This window comes from Anomaloglossus baeobatrachus, chromosome 1 (genome assembly GCF_048569485.1).
Source record: "Anomaloglossus baeobatrachus isolate aAnoBae1 chromosome 1, aAnoBae1.hap1, whole genome shotgun sequence".
NCBI classification, from domain to species: domain Eukaryota; kingdom Metazoa; phylum Chordata; class Amphibia; order Anura; family Aromobatidae; genus Anomaloglossus; species Anomaloglossus baeobatrachus.
This window is the reverse complement of record NC_134353.1, coordinates 214612415-214634334: the sequence shown is the minus strand read 5'-3', so window position 1 is coordinate 214634334 and position 21920 is coordinate 214612415. Positions and strand designations below refer to the sequence as shown.

At 45.7% G+C, this 21920-nt stretch overlaps 1 protein-coding gene across 1 annotated transcript in view; it reads right to left on the bottom strand.

The window, feature by feature from the left end:
• SLC10A7 (solute carrier family 10 member 7) overlaps window positions 1-21920 on the bottom strand; it is a 304073-nt gene that overhangs the window by 281016 nt on the left and 1137 nt on the right. The gene's annotated exons all lie outside the window — the stretch shown is intronic.

Below are 21920 nucleotides of genomic sequence, written 5' to 3'. Positions count from 1 at the left end.
GCCAAAGATTTATCTCTATGTGTGACGGGGCCTTTAGACTGCATTCATATGACCAATCAGATCTGCGTTTTCTGACCCCAACGTAACAGCTGCATAGAAATATATCAGGTCAGAAGAGTCACAGACAGTCCAAGTATTACTTATTTTTTTGGTCATCTGAATGCATCCTTAGGGTATCTGCCTGCCATAGACAAGGTTCTAGGTTTGTGACGGCAGGAAACACAGAGATAGGCTCGGCTCCACAGGCTTGCATTGCCTTCCGACTCATCAGGATACAGCACACCGGTCTTGTTTGGCTGGCTACTGTATCTCCTCAGCCACAATATTAGCCCTACCTCCAAGGGTGGGGTTTATATTAAGATCGTGGTTCTGAGAAATATCAGAATATGCTTAATTAAAATGTCAAATTAATATCCCAGCCTTAGGCTATGTGCCCACGCTACAGGATTTATCGCGGATTTGACGCGGATTTTGACGCGGATTTAGCGCGGATTTGCCGAAAATCTGCAGCACAGCTACTCCCCAGCCATTTCAATGGCATTTTGGAAATGCTGTGCCCATGCTGCGGATTTTTCCGCTGCGGATTTTGCCGCGGATTTTGATGCGGAACAAACTGCAGCATGTCAATTGTTTGGTGCGGATTTGGTGCGGATTTTCTGTTTTGAATGGGGAAAAAAAAAAAAAAATAAAATCCGCATCAAAATCCGCGGCAAATCCGCGGATTTTCAGGCAAAAAAATCCGCAGGGACCTTTTACTGTGGACACATAGCCTTAGAGCCTCCAGCGCAGGTGTGAACAGAGCCTTAGAAAGTTACGCAACGTCTCATTATACCATGATGAGGCCTTATTTACATATTACCATCAAACCTAATTAACAGTATTAATTTTCACAAACATAAGTTTAATTTTGTATACACACAGACCGGAGAAAAACCATTTCGCTAATACGGCTCTCCAGTACAAAGGTCTCTATCATCATTAGATAGCTGGCCTTCAGGTGTCTACCCCCAGAACACTCAGCTCGGCCGAGCGCTTGTATTCACTCTCCTCTGGCTGCAGAGAGAACAAAACCATCAGATGTGGGAATGTCCGGGGAAAGTTGGGAGACCCCATAAATATTTATTAAACTGTCCAACAATTTCTGGTAGCTGCAGCCAACTTTAAAGTGTTGGGGATCTGAAGAATGATCCGGTCATTCATGTCTGACCAAAAGGACTGGACAGGTCTCTTTGAGAAGTCATGACTTGGGCAAGGATGTTATCTGGTGTGGAAAAAGTGTTGTCTGTGCTAAAAGTAATTTTAGACTTATCTATGGTGCCCAAAGCTGCAGACATATTTTACAACCTATTCTTCCTACCACAGATGTTTAAATCAGGAGGACAGGGGTTGGAAGCCGGTGGCCTGGGGCAATAACCAACCAGTGTTGGAAGGTTTTGTGCCCATCTCAGTACCAAGTAAGTAGTTCACCACATGCTGCTAGATCCCTGTTCTCTCCCGTTTTCTGCTCTAGAGAGCTGCCCGATCCCTCTTCTCCCTGTATTAGCTGGTCCATTATCTCTGTAGCTACTCCTATTACTTACATGGGCAGTAACCTCTCGTCAAGCACTTCTGTGACACGCTCTTACATTATTAATTTCTTTATGGCAGAGTTTATCATAATTGAATGACTGGTAAATGGTTTACAGTGTACTACACAAGCGAATGGTGCTATATCAATAAATAATGATAATTAAATCAAGACATCAGTTCGGAAGAAGAGCTCATAAAATAAGTGCTATTGGCAAACAGATAGCAATAGGTTAATAATATAAATACGCTTCTACCTCTGAAAGTAAATACAGCGATTGGCAATCAGTGGCCGCATCTGTAGATACATTCTACAAATCATTACCATATCAAATAAAGGTAATGCCATCTGGAGTGAAGATTTTTCGGCTCTTCATTGTAAATGGTTTCGTGGATTTATCAAATCTTCATAAGTTGATTATTTTAGGAGGTTTTGTACATCTATAATGAATATTATTTGTTTTTAACATATGTTTTATTGTACTGTTGTAGCAGTTCTGCTTTGACTCAAAGGTCAGCTTATGGGATCATCAGTGAGGTCCAAACTGAAGAAGGCCTCTTCAATACCAAGCGCTTTGAGAACGGAAATGCACACTTGTGATCAAAATCAATTTCTGTTTATTTACCAGTGCACGCATAATTTATACCATTTCCAGACCAATGTAATGAAAATTACTAGTTGCCCCATCATATATGACCTTTAAGTCTCAGAAATACAGAGACTAAAGGGCACTTTACTTTACACGCAGCGATATCGCTATCGATATCGCTAGCGAGCGTACCCGGCTTCATCGGTTGTGCGTCACGGGCAAATCGCTGCACGTGGCGCACATCGCTTACACCCGTCTCACGTACTTACCTGCCTAGCGACGTCGCTGTGGCCATCGAACTGCCTCCTTTCTAAGGGGGGCGGTTTGCGCAGCGTCATAGCGGCGTCACTAAACGGCAGTCCAATAGAAGTGGACATGCGGAGATGAGGCAGCAGGTAAGGTGATGTTCCTCGTTCCTGCGGTGTCACACGTAGCGATGTGTGCTGCCTCGGGAACAATGAACAACCTGCGTCCTGCAACAGCAATGATAATCGGGAAAGGAACGATGCGTCAACGATCAACAATTAGGAAAGTAATTTTGATAGTTAACGGTCGTTCGTGCGTTTCACACGCAACAACGTTGCTAACGAGGCCGGATGTGCGTCACGAATTCCGTAACCCCAACGACATCTCGTTAGCGATGTCGTTGCGTGTAAAGCAGCCTTTAGAGTCTTGCATATGAGATAAGAAAATATTTTAAACAAAAATAAAACAGTGAATATGAAACTGATAATACGAATAATGCACCAACCATCTCACTTAAGAGTAGCTGCAGATATTTGCATTATATCAGTCACCTGGAGCAGAAGAGAACAGGTCAGACAAGTTTATTGATGTGTGAGAATAAAGTGAGCGTGCTCTGTGATCTGTGCAGAGGTCACTCAGCAGAGACAAGGAGGAGCTCAGCCTCCCCAGCAAACATGGTAGGTGCGGTATTATCTGCCTCCCCTTGATGGGAGGTGCAGCAGATCAATCAAAAGACTGCTGAGTAGCACTCATGTCTGCGAGCAGCAGCACCTTCACCACAGTGCGCAAAGAATGGAGTATGGATCCTTAGACTTACTGTGGACCGCTCTATCCATGCACTCATGTAACACACTGCTAATGGTGGAAGTGAGCTCTTGTGAGCAGTCTCCTAAGTGATCGGTGGAGGTCTCCATATCCGAACGGATCTGCAGCACGTTAAAAACAAAGACAGAGGTTCCCTTAAGGCTGCTTTACACCTTACGATACACATACGATATCGTATGCAATTGTACACGCCCCCATCGTATGTGCGGCACGTTCAATTTGTTGACCGAGTCGCACAAACCATTATTTCCCGTCACACGTACTTACCCTTCCATACGACCTCGATGTGGGCGGCGAACATATACTTCCTGGAGTGGGAGGGAAGTTCAGTGTCACAGCGACGTCACACGGCAGCCGGCCAATAGAAGCGGAGGGGCGGAGATGAGCAGGACGTAAACATCCCGCCCACCTCCTTCCTTCCGCATTGTGGGCCGGGAGCCGCAGGACGCAGGTAAGATCTGTTCATCATTCCCGGGGTGTCACATACTGCGATGTGTGGTACTTCGGGAACATTGAACAACCCGACGTGCAATTTTAAGGAAATGAACGACGTGTATGCGATGAATGGTTTTACGTTAAATCGCAATCACACGTAGGTGTCACACGCTACAACACCACTAACGATGCCGGATGTGCGTCACTTACGACGTGACCCCGCCGACACATCGTTAGATTTGTTGTAGCGTATAAAGCCAGCTTAAAACTGCATTGAAAGTCAACTTTCTATGTGACAACAAAAGTATCATAAAAATGATAATTACGATAGTTACTAATTATGTCCTGCCAGCATGATAAAGACAACATTGACAGTTGCCAGATCTGTGGAATGATTTTCTTTTCCTACTCAAAATTTATAGTGATGGAAACCGAAGACTGCGAGAGGTCAACTCGGATCATCTCAGCAATGGATCTGTCTGTATGTCTATATGTTGGCTGAGCCTCACTGTGGCCGCATTCAGGCGGACGAGGGTCCTAGACTAGAGGAGAACAAGCACAGACTCTTTCCAGCTGTCCGTATGTAATGTGCAACTTGTATCTAGTTATAATAGGAACCATTCACCTTTACGAGCATACAGTTATGTCATACATGTGCTTCTACTGTGTGCTTAGAACAAGGCACGTTCTGTTTTGCAACTTAGATTGCATTTGTAGCCGTGATGAAATCTACCCGAGTGAGGCTACTTTCACACATCAGGTTTTTTCCATCAGGCACAATCCAGAAAAAAACGGATCCGTTTTATCCCCATTGATTTGTATTAGCGCCTGATTGTGCCCGATGACCTTGCGTTACATCTGGCTTTTGCCGGATCCGTCGTAATTGGCTAATGCGGTGGCCAGATGGAACATCTCTTGTAACGTTTTTGTCTCTGACAAAAAAAACGCATCGTGCCGGATCCGTCGCGATACGGCGTGATTAACAATGGAAGCCTATGGACGCCGGATCCGGCGTAATGCGGCAAAAAACTGATCCGTTTTTAAACTGAGCATGCTCCAATTTATTGTAAAAAACGGATAAAACAAAAAAACGGACGAAACTGATACAAAAACGAATGCGCCGGATCCGTTTTTTGACGGATCTGGTATACCAGATCCGTCACAAAAAGGGATCCAGCGCATCAGTTTTTTGCATATTCTGCGCCGGATCCGTTGCATCAGGCACACGCCGGATTGTGCCTGATGCCAAAAAACTGATGTGTGAGAGTAGCCTGAGTTATCCCTTATCTCTGCAGTGGTATTGCTAGATGTAAACTACTGAATTCCTGTTATTAGCAGCAAAATAGGAGCAGCAAGACAGGGAGATGCTGCCCATACAAGCTGTCACACGGAGTAGGGTGGTAGTGTATGACCGCAATATCAGTGACCCTCCTCCAACTATTATTTTGTTCAAGTTTTCTCCTATTCTTACATTTAGGAAAGATTCAGTCACACGTTAGACGAGTACTACAACTCCCAGCATAGGGACCTGATGCATTATATGGAAAGCAGCCCATTCTTCCACACAATGGTTGGTAATGGCAGCGAGATTCAGTCACTGAACTAAGTATTCCTACATAGTAACCAGCTGTAGTCATTATGTCAGCGACGAGTGCACATAAAAGCATTCATTATATTGTTACCTCTTCAGGCTGGTAATTACTACATGGAGGATACATACTTCAGGCTGTCTCAATTATAGCAGGAATCACAATAAACCCAGGTTTCATTTGACAAGTCAGTCATAACTTCAATTACATTTCTGTAAAATCACATAAAAGTCATGAATAATATCATTAAATAATTAATCATGTGACAATAGGTTTATATAGGAACTAGTGGTAGATGAAAGGTCAGACCTACTGCAATTGTCCTAAGTCACCGCTGCAAAACACCAAATCCACTAGAAGAGACCCCCGCACTCGGGGTAGAGCTTACAGCCTCCGAAGGAATCCCAAGGTCCTAATCAGCAGCCCCCGACAACTACTGTGACTCCAGCTCAGCACTCATGGCTCTACCCGACAACTACTGATGAATCCGGCTCAGCACTCATGGCTGTACCCGACAACTACTGATGAATCCGGCTCAGCACTCATGGCTGTACCCGAGAACTACTGATGAATCCGGCTCAGCACTCATGGCTGTACCCGAGAACTACTGATGAATCCGGCTCAGCACTCATGGCTGTACCCGAGAACTACTGATGAATCCGGCTCAGCACTCATGGCTGTACCCGAGAACTATTAAAGGGGTTTTCCGGCTTATTTTGCCTTTTTTTTTGTAATTTCACTATGGGGCTACACTGGGGCAGGTAAGTAGACCGTGACTACTTACCTGCCGTCAGCCCCCTCTCCGCCAGCTCAGAGCGGTCATGTGACCGCTCCTGCCGTGATTTTGCTGCTTCCTGTGATTTCATGTCAACAGGGGCAGGACCATGTTGACATGCAAAACAGCCACTGCATGTTGCCGCCCTGCTGGGCGGGTACTGTGTGGAGTCCTCGCTCCCCTTCCCCACACCCTCCCACATATCAGAGGCAGCAGCTGATGCATCCTGAAGAAGCTGGAGAGCTGCATACAGAGCTCGCGTCTGAGCAGCGCCCGGGAATCTGTCAGCTGTGGCCCCTGCACTGGCAGCGTTTATCAAGGGGGTTGCAGCTGACAGCGCTTTATATCAGAGGACCGATTCCCCGGTGCTGCTCAGATGGGAGCTCTTTATACAGCTAATGCAATGATCAGCCGCCGGCCAATCAGAGGCAGCAGCTATCACTGGAGAAGCTGCATAGAGAACTCAATCTGCACAGCGCCCAGAAATCTGTCCTCTAATATAAAGCCCTGTCAGAATCAGGACACCGAAAGAACGAGGACAGGTGAGAAGAATTTGTCTGTTTTTTTTTTTTGCATGTGTGAAGTATGGCAGAATAGGGGACACTACTACATGACTGAGTAGGAGCAGGAAAGGGGCCATTACTATAGGATGAGCAGGATGGGCATAAGGATGGGGCACAGTACTATAGCATGGGCACAAGGATGGGGCACATTACAGGTTGGGGGCATTACTATACGATTAGCACAAGGATAGGCATATTACTACATTATATTGTGCTGTCCTAGAGGTCTGTGCAGGGCAGAATACTGACAGCCAATGGCTGGGCAGAGGGCGGGGCTGGACACAGAGGCCGGGCGGGGCCAGCTCTGACTGAGGTTTGGCAACCAAGGATAGCAACAAGTCAAGTTTGCTTGAGCTGCATGTAAAGAAAGAGCTGCAGAGATAAAGGGTGAATTCAAGAGGAACAAAAGTTAGAAAACAAAAAATAACAATGTAGGGGTGTTTTATATGACAATACAGCACAGATTAGCTTAAAACATTTTTTGGAGTGTATGTCGGACAGCTTCTTTAACCCCTTCACGACCACGGGCAGTAAAATTACGTCCTATTTTAACGTGACTTAACGACCAGGGACGTAATTTTACTGCCTAAACTTCATTTGATTGCCGTGGCCATAGCAACGGCTTTCAAATGATGTCCCCTGCTGTTTCTTACAGCAGGGGACCTTTGCTTGACCCCAGGGGGGGGTGGCATCGCCACCCCCCATAGGCGATCGATGTGATTGGCTGTTCAAATCTCAACCGCCAACCACATCGTTCGCACTAATTTCGGCAAAAATAATGCCGGAATTAGTGCGAGACTGTGAGATCCAGCTATGAGATGCCGCAGCTGCTGCAGCATATCATAGGTGGACCTCAAACATGTCGCCCCCAGCCCCTGCAGCACTGATTGGAGCGATCGTGCTATGAAGCGCAATCGCTCCAATCAGTGTGCAGAGGGGCGGTCTGATCTGCGGGTGGCCGCCCTCCCCAGGCCTGTCCTGGTCTGGGGACCCTCCCCCAACATGTCTGCAGCGTGGAGTTGCTGGTACTTTTGGTACCACGCCACCGCTGGTGCCGCCGCAGACGCCGCCTCTGCTGTCACCGCGCCTGCTCCAATAGTAAGTATTGCGCTCCGGCGATGGACCCTGCGCGCTCCCGTGAAGGCCCCCCCGATCTGCCCCCCTATGCCCCCCGGCATCCCGATCTGCTCCCCACGAGATCTGCCTGCCTCCTCTGTCATCTCTATTCTGCTTCCAAGGTTCCTTCCTTCTGCCTTTGCTTCTCCGCCCCCTCTGCTCTCCCTCTGCCCCCCCCCCCATCTGCCCCCCCCTCTCCCCATCCCCCCCCATCCTCTTGCCTGCCTTCACGGGTCGTCCGAGGTCTTCACTGGCCCGATCACATCTGCCTCCATCGCTGAGTCCTTCTGCTGATCTGTCCAACGTCCTGCCTGCTGCTGGTGTAAAGCTGTCCATCTCACTGCCTTCTTGTTCCTGTGCAGCTCTTCTGGTCAGTGATCCTCTTGGTACTGTGAGTATAACTTTTTTTTTTTTTTTTTTTTTTCTTGTATCCTGTCCATTTTTACACCTCATCCGTCCGTGCGTCCAGCCGAGCGCTGATCAGGGATGCCGATAACGGATCGGCATCCCGGCTCAATTTTTGGCGTGACTTTTTTCCGTATTTGCGACGCTTTTTGTATCGCGTCCGTCCGTGCGTCCAGCCGAGCGCTGATCAGGGATGCAGATAACGGATCTGCATCCGTGGTCAGTTTTTGGCGTGACTTTTTTCCGTATTCACGACGCTTTTTGTATCGCATCCGTCCGTGCGTCCCGCCGAGCGCTGATCAGGGATGCACATAACGGATCTGCATCCCTGCTCAATTTTTGGCGTGACCTTTTTTTTTTTTCCGTATCCCCAACGCTTTTTGTATCTCATCCGACCGTGCATCCTGCAGCGGCCGATCAGTGCACCGCGTCTGTGTGTTTGAAAAGTTAAATGGCGTTCCTTCTTTTCTGAGCCCCGCCGTGCGCCCAAACAATTACTTTCCACCACATATGAGGTATCTGCGTACTCAGGAAAAATTGCACAATACGTTTTATGGTGCAGTTTTTCCTGATACCGTTGTAAAAGAAAAAAGCTACCTGGTTGATACAAAAATTGTGTGGTTAAAAAAAAAAATAATAATTTTCACGGTTCAACGTTATCAACTTCTGTGGAGCCCCTGAGGGTACAAGGGGCTCACCAAACATCTAGATAAATTCCTTGAGGGGTCTAGTTCCGAAATGGGGTAATTTGTGGGGGAGCTCCACTGTTTAGGCACCATAGGGGGTCTCCAAACGTGACATGGCGTCCGCTAATGATTCCAACCAATTTTGCTGTCAAATGGCACTCCTTCTCTTCTGAGCCCCGCCATGCGCCCAAACAATTACTTTCCACCACATATGAGGTATCTGCGTACTCAGGAAAAAATGCACTATAAATTTTATGGTGAATTTTTTGCTGATACCCTTGTGAAAAAAAAAAGCTACCTAGTTGAAGCAACAGTTTTGTGGTTGATAAAAAAAAAAAATGTTTTTTCTTTTCACAGCTCAACGTTATAAACTTCTGTGAAGCCCCCAGGTGTTCAAAGTGCTCACCAAACATCTAAAAAAAATATTTGAGGGCTCTAGTTTCCAAAATGGGGTCACTTGTGGGGGAGCTCCATTGTTTAGGCACCTCAGGGGGTCTTCAAAACCGACATGGCTTCCGCTAATGAGTGCAGCTAATTTTGCACTCAAAAATTCAAATGGTGCTCCTTGCCTTCCGAGCACTGCCGTGTGTCCAAACATTTGATTTCCACCACATATGAGGTATCTGCGTACTCAGGAGAAAATGCACAATACGTTTTATGGTGCATTTTTCCTGATAGCCTTGTGGAAAAAAAAGCTACCTAGTTGAAGCAACCGTTTTGTGGTAAAATAATTTTTTTTTCTTTTCACGGCTCAACATTATAAACTTCTGTGAAGCACCCAGGTGTTCAAAGTGCTCACCAAACATCTAGAAAAAATATTTGAGGACTCTAGTTTCCAAAATGGGGTCACTTGTGGGGGAGCTCCATTGTATAGGCACCTCAGGGGGTCTTCAAACCCGACATGGCGTCTGCTAATGAGTGCAGCTAATTTTGCGTTCAAAAATTCAAATGGCGCGCCTTCCCTTCCGACCTCTGCCGTGCACCCAAACAATTGATTTTTACCACATATGGGGTATCAGCGTACTCAGGAGAAAATGCACAATAAATTGTAGGGTGTACTTTCTCTTTTCTCCCTTGCGAAAATGAAAATTTTATGGCTAAAGTAACATTTTTGTGTTAAAAAGTAAAATTTTCATTTTTTCCTTCCACATTGCTTTGGTTCCTGTGAAGCACCTAAAGGGTTAATAAACTTTTTGGATGTGGTTTTGAGCAGAGTGAGGGGTGCAGTTTTTAGAATGGGGTCACTTTTGGGTATTTTCTGTCACCTCGGCCTCTCAAAGTCACCTCAAATGTGATGTGGTACCTAAAAAAAATTATTTTCTAAATTTTGTTGGAAAAATGAGAAATCGCTGATGAACTTTGACCCCTTCTAACTTCCTAACGAAAAAAAAATTTGTTTCGAAAATTACGCTGATGTAAAGTAGACAAGTGGGAAAGTTTATTTAGTAACTATTTTGTGTGACACATCTCTCAGATTTATGGGCATAAATTTTCAAAGTTTGAAAATTGCGAAATTTTCAAAATTTCCTAAATTTTCACAAATAAACCCAAAAATTATCGGTTTAAATTTACCACTGACATGAAGTACAATATGTCACGAAAAAACAATGTCAGAATCGCCAGGATCCGTTGAAGCGTCCCCAGAGTTATAACCTGTCAAAGTGACACTGGTCAGAATTGCAAAAAATGGCCGGGTCATTAGGGTGTTTTAGTGGCCGGGGGTGAAGGGGTTAATGAATCCCTCAGCACTCATGGCTGCACCCGACAACTATTGATGAATCCATCTCATGCCGGTATCCTACAGCCTCGAAAACGACACCTCAGCGCTCACTCTATAACCTCGCAGCCTCTCTAAGAGCAGTCACCTCAGACTCCTCTGGACAATGACAACTGTGATCACTTTCCATAGCAGCTACGCTCTCTAGTCTCACCTTTTTATACCTCTCTGAACATCCGGGTGAACAGTTCTCTGCTTCTTAGGCTATGTGTCCACGGTAGAATGTACCTGCGGATTTTTCTGCATGAAAACCCGCGACTTTCGCGGCAAATCCGCACCTCTTTTTTGCCGCGGATTTGCCGCGGATTTTTTTTTTTTCCCCATTCTATAGCCAAAATCCGCACCAAAATCCGCAACAATAATTGACATGCTGCAGATTTTTCCGGATCAAAATCCGCGGCAAATCCGCCGCGGAAAAATCCGCAGCATGGACACAGCATTTCCAAAATGCCATTGAAATGGATTGGAAGTGCCGCTGCTGCAGATTTTCGGTAAATCCGCGGCAAAATCCGCGGTAAATCCGCAGCGTGGGCACATAGCCTTTGGATACGCGACCAAGCCAAGCTCAGGCTTCATGGATGTAAAAAGCTATATAGTTTCCACCGGAGCTAGGACTACAAAACAATATGATATTGCTACCAAATTTGTGCAAAATGGCCATGGGAGGAAAAAAAAAAAAACATAAATTAAGGGGGGCTAAAAGGGGAGGGGGGAGAAAAGAATGTGAACTTAACACAATAAAGGTGACTTTTTATTAATTTAAAATGTGTATAAATGTTAAAATAGAGACTGGTGATCAGAAAACTGCCTAGAAATTAAGTCCCAATAGGGATAATGACTGTGGTCCCCGATAAATTTATATCACCAAAACAGAGTTAAGGACTAAATATTGCAGCGTTATTGTCACATCATGAATGCAGCCCCAGAGCCGCAGCATTATTTTATGAGCAGTGCGTTAAATTTGATTGTCAACGGATTTCCCTTAGAAGAAGCCATTAACCCAGCGAAACATGCATGAGGCTGTGTCCTGGCAGTCAGAATACGGATAGTAAAACATAGGAATAGATATACCATGTCACGCTCCTCAGCACTCACTACAGCAGTAGTCACAGTGGCAGTGCTCACTATAAACACGAGCACACATTATATACCATCCTATATACGGAAAGGGGTTACTCAGACCAGCTCTTCTCACTCACTATACTCTACTTCAGAAAATTATAACAGCTATACTCCCCTCCGCTGGAGGTGCTGTTCCAGCGGAGTTGGCACTGGCTCTCTCATGCAATTCCTGCAGCCAATCAGTGGCCACTTCACTCTCACTTCCATCAGACATCAGCCACAGTTCTCACAAGGTGACTGATTTGTCCAAAGGAAGTGAGAGTTAAGCAGCCGCTGATTGGCTGCAGGGCTTGTGGGACATAATGAGCCCTGAGAGAGCCAGTGCCGACTCCGCTGGAACAGCGCCTCCACTGGAGGTGACAATAGGTGCAATTATTTTATAACAGGTGGAACATATTGATTGAGAAGGGGTTAATCTCTACTGTGCTACCTTATGAAACAGTGTTGCAGTATCAGTTCAGGAATAGGTATCATGCTGGTCACTACACAGGGCTGCTGCATTGGGGCAGGTCTTTTTTAGTACTAGTCCATTTATACACATGTTATAATTTACATATATACATAGTTTATATATATATATATACATATACACATAGTATATATACATATATATATATATATACATAGTTTATATATATATATATATATATACACACATATACACACATATACACATATACACACATATACACACATATACACTATGTGTATATATATATATACATAGTATATATATATATATATATATATATATATACATACTATGTCTCTCTGTCTCTCTTCCAGTCTTTTTCTGTGTGTCTTTGCCCGTCCTGTCTCTTTGCCCAGGCCGTCTCTTTGTCTCTCTCTATCCGTCTCACCACCGACATTATATTACCTCACACATAAGCTTCTTATACTAACAGTTTATTTTGTTCCTATAGCAACCACTGACAGTTGCTATTAATAGCCTATAGCTCCCAGCTCCATTCAGTTTAATGGAAGCAGAATTTTGGAGATTAACTGTAAAGTGCGGGGTTAAATTTTCCCATCAAAACATAGTCTATGACGTTCCCTGGATCACATGAGATGTCTGTGCAAAATTTCGTGATTGTAAATGCGACGGTGCGGATTGCTTTAGCGGACATATACACATACATATATGCAGGGTGGTCCTAAAGTAGGTGGACAGTATGTGTAATAGGGTTAATGAAGGGGGGGGGGAATTTATCAAACATGGTGTAAAGTGAAAATGACTCAGTTGTCCTTAGCAACCAATCAGATTCCACTTTTCATTCTTCACAGACTCTTTAGAAAAACTTCATGTGAACTCTGTAGTGATACTGACAATTAGTGCGAAACAGATGCCATTTTGTAATTACTGAGACATTAAACCTGACCTGTCCCCAGATTTGGTAATACAACCTGCATACATTATTCAATAGATCGCTTAGACCCAATGAGGCCAGCGTAGTTATTTAGAAAATTCATTCTGCAATAGCTGTGGAATTCTTTTTGAAGGTTTAACTGCCTAATATTACACAGCATTTGATGCACACCGCTCCAGCTGGACTATAAATGGTAAGAGTAATGTGATGATTCCCGTATATAGGTATTCTGATATGGAATCAGGTCTATGAAATCCCTCTAAGAATGTATACCTTTGTTTTGTGAAACGTGGTAAGGCTATGTGCGCACAGTTCGTTTTCGCGGCGTTTTTCGGGTGCGTTTTTGGCCTCAAAACTGCATGACTTTGCTTCCCCAGCAAAGTCTATGAGTTTTCATTTTTGCTGTCCGCACACAACTGTTTTTTTTAAGCTGCGTTTTTGAGCTTGAAAAAAAAAAAAATGGACATGTCAATTCTTTCCTGCGTTTTTCTGCGTTTTCCCCCCATGCAATGCATTGGAAAAAGGCAGCAAAACTCAGAGATCAAAAACGCAGCAAAACGCAGCCAAAAATGCACCAAATCGCGGTAAAAACGCATGCGTTTTTTCCACGCAGGTGCGTTTTTGTGCGTTTTTAGCGGCCAAAAACACACAAAAACGCAGCGTCAAAAAGACGCAGTGTGCGAACCTAGCCTAAGAGATCCAAATCGAAGATGAGCTGCAACCACATTGTTACCAACTTTTTAACCCTTTTTAACCTGTTCTTATCAGTGTAGGTAGTTGATTTGTAACACAGAATCAACAATAGTAAGGTCAGACTTTACTACCAACCAGAGGGACTCACAATTCTGCAAGCTTTAGGGCCAAAGTCTCCCAGCATAGCTTAGCTTACAGTATGTGCATATGACTTCTTATTTAGTACCTGCAGAGTTTGGCCAGAGGAAAACGCTCCAGGACATGTGGTGTCTTTAGTCTTGAAGAATCGTTTTGATTGTTTTTTTGTTTGTTGTTTACGCCTGTGGTTTTGTTTGTTTTTTTTGTTTTTTGGGGGGGATGTTTAGAGGTTTTTTTTTTGGGGGGGGGGGGGGGGGGGGAAGACGTATTTTGACAAACTATTGAGCATCTTGACGAATAGCCAGGTCATTTCTTTTAACTGTCACAGGTCTTTCAAGGCCTGAAGCGGTTAATAAATGCTCATGAAGATTGAATGTATGTACAGCCAGTTTGTTTTGACATCCGAGAACATATGATCATTTTTTTAGCATATTTTAAGCACTTTCAGGCTGAATCCACTTGAAAAAGATGCAGTGTGCACATTTGCTTATTGCTCTGCATTCTGTGATGTGTAGTCTTTTAATCAAGCAAAGAACTAATCTCTCATTGATGTAGGGGGTCTATTTATCGAAAACTGTCAACTGTGTCCGAGACCACGAGGTGTGAAAGAAAAGCATAGACACCAATGCACATAGACCCATGTGAGCAGCCTGTGCCCATGTGTGATACCAATGTGATATGACTGAAGTTTGAATGTAATTAGATAGGAATCATAATCAAAAGATAGGAGTGATCCCAGATATTATTTGACCTATAAATAATTCAGTATCAAAGAGATGTCCTTTGGAAGGCCAACATGATGACCAAAGAATACATGTCTTGAAGCAGTTTTAAGATAATGGGGAAGTCACATTTACAGTTCCACTTACCGGAAACTTGTGGTTGGCTTAAAGGCAGGTTTAAGGAAGCTTGCATATGAAATTTACGGCTCATTGCAATATTTCACTAACACTATGGTCAAACTGTGGTCGGCCAGTTGTCAACTGGCAGGATGTGCAGGAAATGTGCAGGAAGCTGCCAGTGCCCACAGCAGCTTGTGGTCAAGTTACATGAACATGACTCAGCTGTCACATGCTGGTGACCATTTAAACCCAACCTACAAAGTTTTCCTATAAAAAATACACCGGACTCGCTTAATGTTAGGGAAACCTTCCAGGACATTGAAGTGTACGTACGCACTGTTCCTGTGATGCAAGATGCCATGTTGATTCCTTATCATTAACTCGAGTTCCCTCCGATGTGAAAGGATTGCTACAACATAACGGTAATGTTGATGCATATTTCTGTTATTGTATAAGTTTCTATGACTATAGTTCTTATGCCTATGTACCATTGACTATATATATTCATGTGCTATTAAAATAAATAGTATCTTGCTATAAAGAATATTAGTATTCGTGCCTGATTAGGATATCAGTGAGCGCTTCGTAAGTACGGGCTTTCAGCCCCCTTTTTAGTAGAATTTAGCAAGACACCATGGAGGCCTCCATACACTGTACAGGCTCTGTAAGGTGGCATACGTACAGACATTCTCCGTATGAAGACATGCATGGACACCAATGCACATAGACCCATGTGAGGAGGGCCTGTGCGGAGGGGCCAGACACATCTATGTAGTGTACAGTCTCTGTAATGTGGCATGTGTACAGACATTCTTCATATGAAGAAATGCTGCCGACTGAAGCAAAAAACTGTGTAAGGCCCTGTGCACACTAGAAAATTGACTTTTCTTAGGAAAATTCCAGACCCTCTGAAAGACTTCCGCACCCGAATTCCGCATGCAGTTTTACCGTGGGTTGTTGTGGAATTGCTGCGGTTTTTCCGCAGGTTGGTTCCTGCGGGTTTTTACCAATAATGGCAAAACCGCAGGGACCTGCGGAAATTAAGTGACACACACATTAATTCCGCAGCAGAAATTCGGCAGCAAAATCCGCAGGGACAAAAAAAACGCAGTGTGCGCACAGCATTTTTTAATCCCCATAGCTTTTGCTGGAGAAGGACTGCAGAAATGTTATAAACACTTTCTGCAGCATTCCTTCAGCGAATTCTGCGGGTAAGTCCGCAGCGTGCGCACAGGGCCTAAGAAGAATGTGATTCTTGCTGGACAGTTTTAGACATACTGCAGCCCTGGGCAAAATTAAAAGTGGAGCCCCAAATTCTAACATATTGTACAAACATTTAGGGAGCATTTCTAAAATATATCAGACAATTAAAGGAAACTTGTCAGGTGCAATGACACTATTAACCTGCCCATATGGGGTTAATCAGCAGGCTTAAAACAGTAAATGGGGATGTCTGCTACTGGTACAATGCCTTCTGATTCCACTTGTTTCTCCCAGTTTAAAAAAAAAAAAAAAAAAACCCTGTACTCCCCTCCCTTTCTGGCGCCATTCCAGTGCTATCAGTAATCGTGGTTTGGTGCTCACATGACATTGTTACATCACGGGAGCCTTGCGTCCAATCACAGCTGGCTTCTCTCCCCACCTTTGGGCCAAATGAGCAATCAACAGGAAGTGAGTGGCAGCCGCAGCGTCACTTCCTGTTGATTAATTAATTTGAGTGAAAGGCGGGGAGAGAGAGTTGGGGGTGACTAGTCGTAGGTTCCCGTGACACCACAATGTCATGTGAGCAACACCACTGGAACGGAGCCAGAACGGGAGGAGAGTACAGGTTCTTTTATTTTAACTGGAGGAAACTAGTGAACTCAGAAGGGGTTGTCCTGGTAGTGGACGACCCCTTTAATATGCCCAGCTGCTGTACTATAGGTGCGGATCCCCGTAAGTGCATCAGTGCAGAGTCAGCTGACTGTCGACACTAGGCCAAGCTTCCAGCCGCCGCTCTGTGCTCACTGTAGTTGCTCCGGAAACGCCTGAATGACTGAAAGCTGACGGCTCCTGGAAGAAATAAAGATCGCACTGTCGCCAGCACTGCGGCCGGGCACCTCATAACACTTAACATGCAGATTAACTCAATATCAAACATGACCGCTTCACTTTGAAGGGAATCTATTACCAGGTTTTTGCCACCTGAAATAGCATAATATACAGACAGAAACCCCCATCTCTAACGATGTGTAGAATGGTAGAGTTGGAAGGGACCTCAAGGGCCATCGGGTCCAACCCCCTGCGAGTGCAGGCTTTCCTAAATCATCCCAAATATGTTTATCTAGCTTCCACTTGATGATTTCCATTGATGGAGAGCTCATCACCTCCTGTGGTCGCCTGTTCCCCTCTCTGACTGCCCTCACTGTCAGAAAGTTTTCCTAATGTCTAATCTGAATTTCCTTCCTTAAGGCCAGGGCCACACGGGGATCTACTGCGATCCTCGCATGACACTCGGCTTCCACTGGCATCACAGCGGGAGCCGAGTGTCATGCGAGTGTCACTGCGACTGAGGTCAGATCATGCGATTGGACCACAGCTGCAGGGGGCGGGCCAGTGCGGAAGAGGGGCGGGCCAGTGCGGAGGAGGGGCGGGCCAGTGCGGAGGAGGGGCGGGCCAGTGCGGAGGAGGGGCGGGCCAGTGCGGAGGAGGGGCGGGCCAGTGCGGAGGAGGGGCGGGCCAGTGCGGAGGAGGGGCGGGCCAGTGCGGAGGAGGGGCGGGCCAGTGCGGAGGAGGGGCGGGCCAGTGCGGAGGAGGGGCGGGCCAGTGCGGAGGAGGGGCGGGCCAGTGCGGAGGAGGGGCGGGCCAGTGCGGAGGAGGGGCGGGCCAGTGCGGAGGAGGGGCGGGCCAGTGCGGAGGAGGGGCGGGCCAGTGCGGAGGAGGGGCGGGCCAGTGCGGAGGAGGGGCGGGCCAGTGCGGAGGAGGGGCGGGCCAGTGCGGAGGAGGGGCGGGCCAGTGCGGAGGAGGGGCGGGCCAGTGCGGAGGAGGGGCGGGCCACTGCGGAGGAGGGGCGGGCCACTGCGGAGGAGGGGCGGGCCACTGCGGAGGAGGGGCGGGCCACTGCGGAGGAGGGGCGGGCCACTGCGGAGGAGGGGCGGGCCACATTTATCACCCTCTCTCCTCCGTAGCCGGCTATTGCCATTCTCCCCCTGCACTCGCGATACCCCAATGTACTGTGAGTGCAGTGCGTTTTTCTCTCGCCCCATAGACTTGAATGGGTGTGAGAGAAACCAGGATCGCATTGCACCCGCAGCATGCTGCGATTGTTTTCTCGGTCCGATTAGGGCTGAGAAACTAATCGCTCATGGGTGCTGGCACATAGAGTAATATTGGGCCGAGTGGAACGCCATGTTTTATTGCATTCCACTCGCTCCGATTTTCATGCCGTGTGGCTTAGGCCTTAAGTTTCATCCCATTGCTTCATGTACTTCCTTGTGTTATTGAGAATAGTGTAGTTCCCTCTGCACTGTGACCAGCAGATACTGGGCTGCTTGCTATAATGTTGATAATCTCCTGAAACTGATTTTATCACTAGAGGATTAGTAAACCTATTGTCAGGTAGTCCAAAATATTCATGAGATCTGTATAACACCACCACCACTTAATTGTGCAAAAAAAGTTGTCAATCAGTGGTGCGGGTGGAGTTGTACAGAGCTCACCATCCAGACAACAGCTAGATTTGCAGTGAAGAAACCAGTGATTTTATTAAAACTGTAGCAATCAGCCCAATAAATGACATGTCTGGAATGAGGGTCTCTGCCCCTACATCATACCGCTCTCAGATGGGGTAGCAAAACAAGGTGACAAATTCCCTTTAAAAGGAACCTGTCAGTCAATTCATGCTGCCCAAACCATGGCAGCATGAATCATAGTCTGGGTGCTGAAATGTATGAAATGTTGGGGCATTTCAAAGCAAACCTAGTATAGATATCTCGATTTTGATTAACAATTTTTCCCTATGTGCAATCATCGGAGGGACCTGTCAAACAGCTGATGTGAACCTTGAAGCCGGTTGTGGATCTGCCTCGGACTAGTCATCCTAGTAGCGCAATTCGGACAACATGAATCAGAGGTGCCCATTAAAGGGATTTGTCAAGGAATGACCGTAGAGGGACATGGTCTGATCATACCACATCTCCTGGGCCGGGGAGGAAGTAAAAGAGAGTACAGACAATACAGCACGGGATCACAAATTATTCTTTTTTTGATGTAAAGCATATTTTAAAAACATGCAGGGAAAGGTTTTACCTCACAAAAAGAACCAGCTATGATCCCCTGTTGTAATATCTTTATACTCTCTTTTGTGTCCTCCCCGATGCAGGAGATATGGTATGGTCAGACCATGGTCCCTGTACCCCTGTATGGTCAGACACAGCCATTACACAGTACATAGCAGGGGCACATATATAAGATTATCTCAGCACAGGAACATTTTTTTTAAATCACATCTAATTGTGGAAATGATTATTATTTTAAGATTTATTGATTAAAATGAACTTTAAAATTAAAGGGGTTTTTCCTACAAAGTTAACAGTCTGACATTCCTGATCGCCACTCTAAGGGCTCGTGCGCATGTTGCGTAATTGCAAGCGTTCTGCGTCCCCTGCACAATCTATGAAGATTGTCCATGAGATGTGCGCACGTTGCTTTTATGAACGAAGAGATTTGGGTGCTAAAATTTTGACCCAAACCTGTGAATTCATAAAAGCAGCATGTTAATTATTCCGTGGGCTTTGGATGCAGCTCCCGCTCGGTCTATGGTGGGGGCAGCAGCCATAGCGCAGGAAATCGGCTTTTTTGTACAGAAAAACTGCATTCATTATGCAGTGTTTCTGCAGCGATTTGATGCGCACATGTGCTGTCAAATCGCTGCAGAATATTCTGCAGTTACGTGCGCATGAGCCCTTAGGCTGTGCGCACGCTGCGTTTTTTGGTGCAGTTTTATTACCAGTCGGCATGTCTATCCTTATGCCAGCAGTCATTGAGAATGCTGCAGTGCACTTTGTGCGTGTTGCTTATTATTTTCCTTGCAGATTTGGTTGCAGAAAATAATCTGCACCATTCGTGGTGTGTTTTTCACCTCTTCCACCCATTGACTTATTAAAAACGCAGAGGAAAAAAACGCATAAAAAAAAAAAAGGCATCCAAGAACACACCTCATTTTTCTGACAGAAGGTGCAGAAAATTTCTGCAACCAAATCCTCTGTGTGCACAGCCTTATTGCTCTAATACACCTCATCTGTGCAGACCAAGAAGGCTGCTTTCACACATCAGTTTTTTGCCATCAGGCGCAATCCGGCAAAACTAAAAAAAACGGATCCGGCGTCTGTTGCCGCCGGATCTGTTTTTTTCCCCCTATAGACTTTCATTAGCGCAGGATTGTGCCAGATGGCCTTGCGTTTCATACGTTTTTTGCCGGATCTGTCAAAATTTACTTGTCCGCCAGCCGGATGAAACGTTAATGTGAACGGCATGTTTTATAATGGAAGCCTACGGCCGCCGGATCCGTTTTTTTGAACTGAGCATGCTCAGAATCACAGCGGATCTGTCAAAAAACTGAAGGAACTGATGGAAAAAACTGATGCAACTGATCCATTTTTTTCGCCGGATCCGTCGCATCAGTTTTTTCGCCGGATCGTGCCTGATGCCAAAAAACTGATGTGTGAAAGCAGCCAAAGCAGAGGCACCAACCTGTAACTGGTGGGAAGTTACCAAACCTCCTCAGCTGTCTACTGCAGATCTATCTACTGACTGTATCTAACCTACCAGAAGAAATGTAATGGAGGCAGCAGCCAAAAGTAGGGTTCAGAAGGTACAGGACTTCATGCCACCAATGTGGCCAATACAGCGGGCTTCTTATAGATTAGGATAAAAACATGTAGAGACATTCAGTAGGTTGATAGGAGATCTCCAGAAACACACAATGGACAGAGTAATAAGGAGAGGGGAAAAGGGATAGATAGAGGGAATAAATGGAGGGAATGGATAGAAAGATAGATAGATTGATCGATCAAGGGGAGGGATAGACAGATAGGATAAATGGAGGGAAGGGATAGAGGGGATAGAGGGGATAGATAGAGGGGATAGAGGGGATAGATAGAGGGGATAGAGGGGATAGATAGAGGGGATAGAGGGGATAGATAGAGGGGATAGAGGGGATAGATAGATAGAGGGGATAGATAGATAGATAGAGGGGATAGATAGATAGATAGAGGGGATAGATAGATGGATAGAGGGGATAGATGGATAGAGGGGATAGATGGATAGAGGGGATAGATGGATAGAGGGGATAGATGGATAGAGGGGATAGATGGATAGAGGGGATAGATGGATAGAGGGGATAGATGGATAGAGGGGATAGATGGATAGAGGGGATAGATGGATAGAGGGGATAGATGGATAGAGGGGATAGATGGATAGAGGGGATAGATGGATAGAGGGGATAGATGGATAGAGGGGATAGATGGATAGAGGGGATAGATGGATAGAGGGGATAGATGGATAGAGGGGATAGATGGATAGAGGGGATAGATGGATAGAGGGGATAGATGGATAGAGGGGATAGATGGATAGAGGGGATAGATGGATAGAGGGGATAGATGGATAGAGGGGATAGATGGATAGAGGGGATAGATGGATAGAGGGGATAGATGGATAGAGGGGATAGATGGATAGAGGGGATAGATGGATAGAGGGGATAGATGGATAGAGGGGATAGATGGATAGAGGGGATAGATGGATAGAGGGGATAGATGGATAGAGGGGATAGATGGATAGAGGGGATAGATGGATAGAGGGGATAGATGGATAGAGGGGATAGATGGATAGAGGGGATAGATGGATAGAGGGGATAGATGGATAGAGGGGATAGATGGATAGAGGGGATAGATGGATAGAGGGGATAGATGGATAGAGGGGATAGATGGATAGAGGGGATAGATGGATAGAGGGGATAGATGGATAGAGGGGATAGATGGATAGAGGGGATAGATGGATAGAGGGGATAGATGGATAGAGGGGATAGATGGATAGAGGGGATAGATGGATAGAGGGGATAGATGGATAGAGGGGATAGATGGATAGAGGGGATAGATGGATAGAGGGGATAGATGGATAGAGGGGATAGATGGATAGAGGGGATAGATG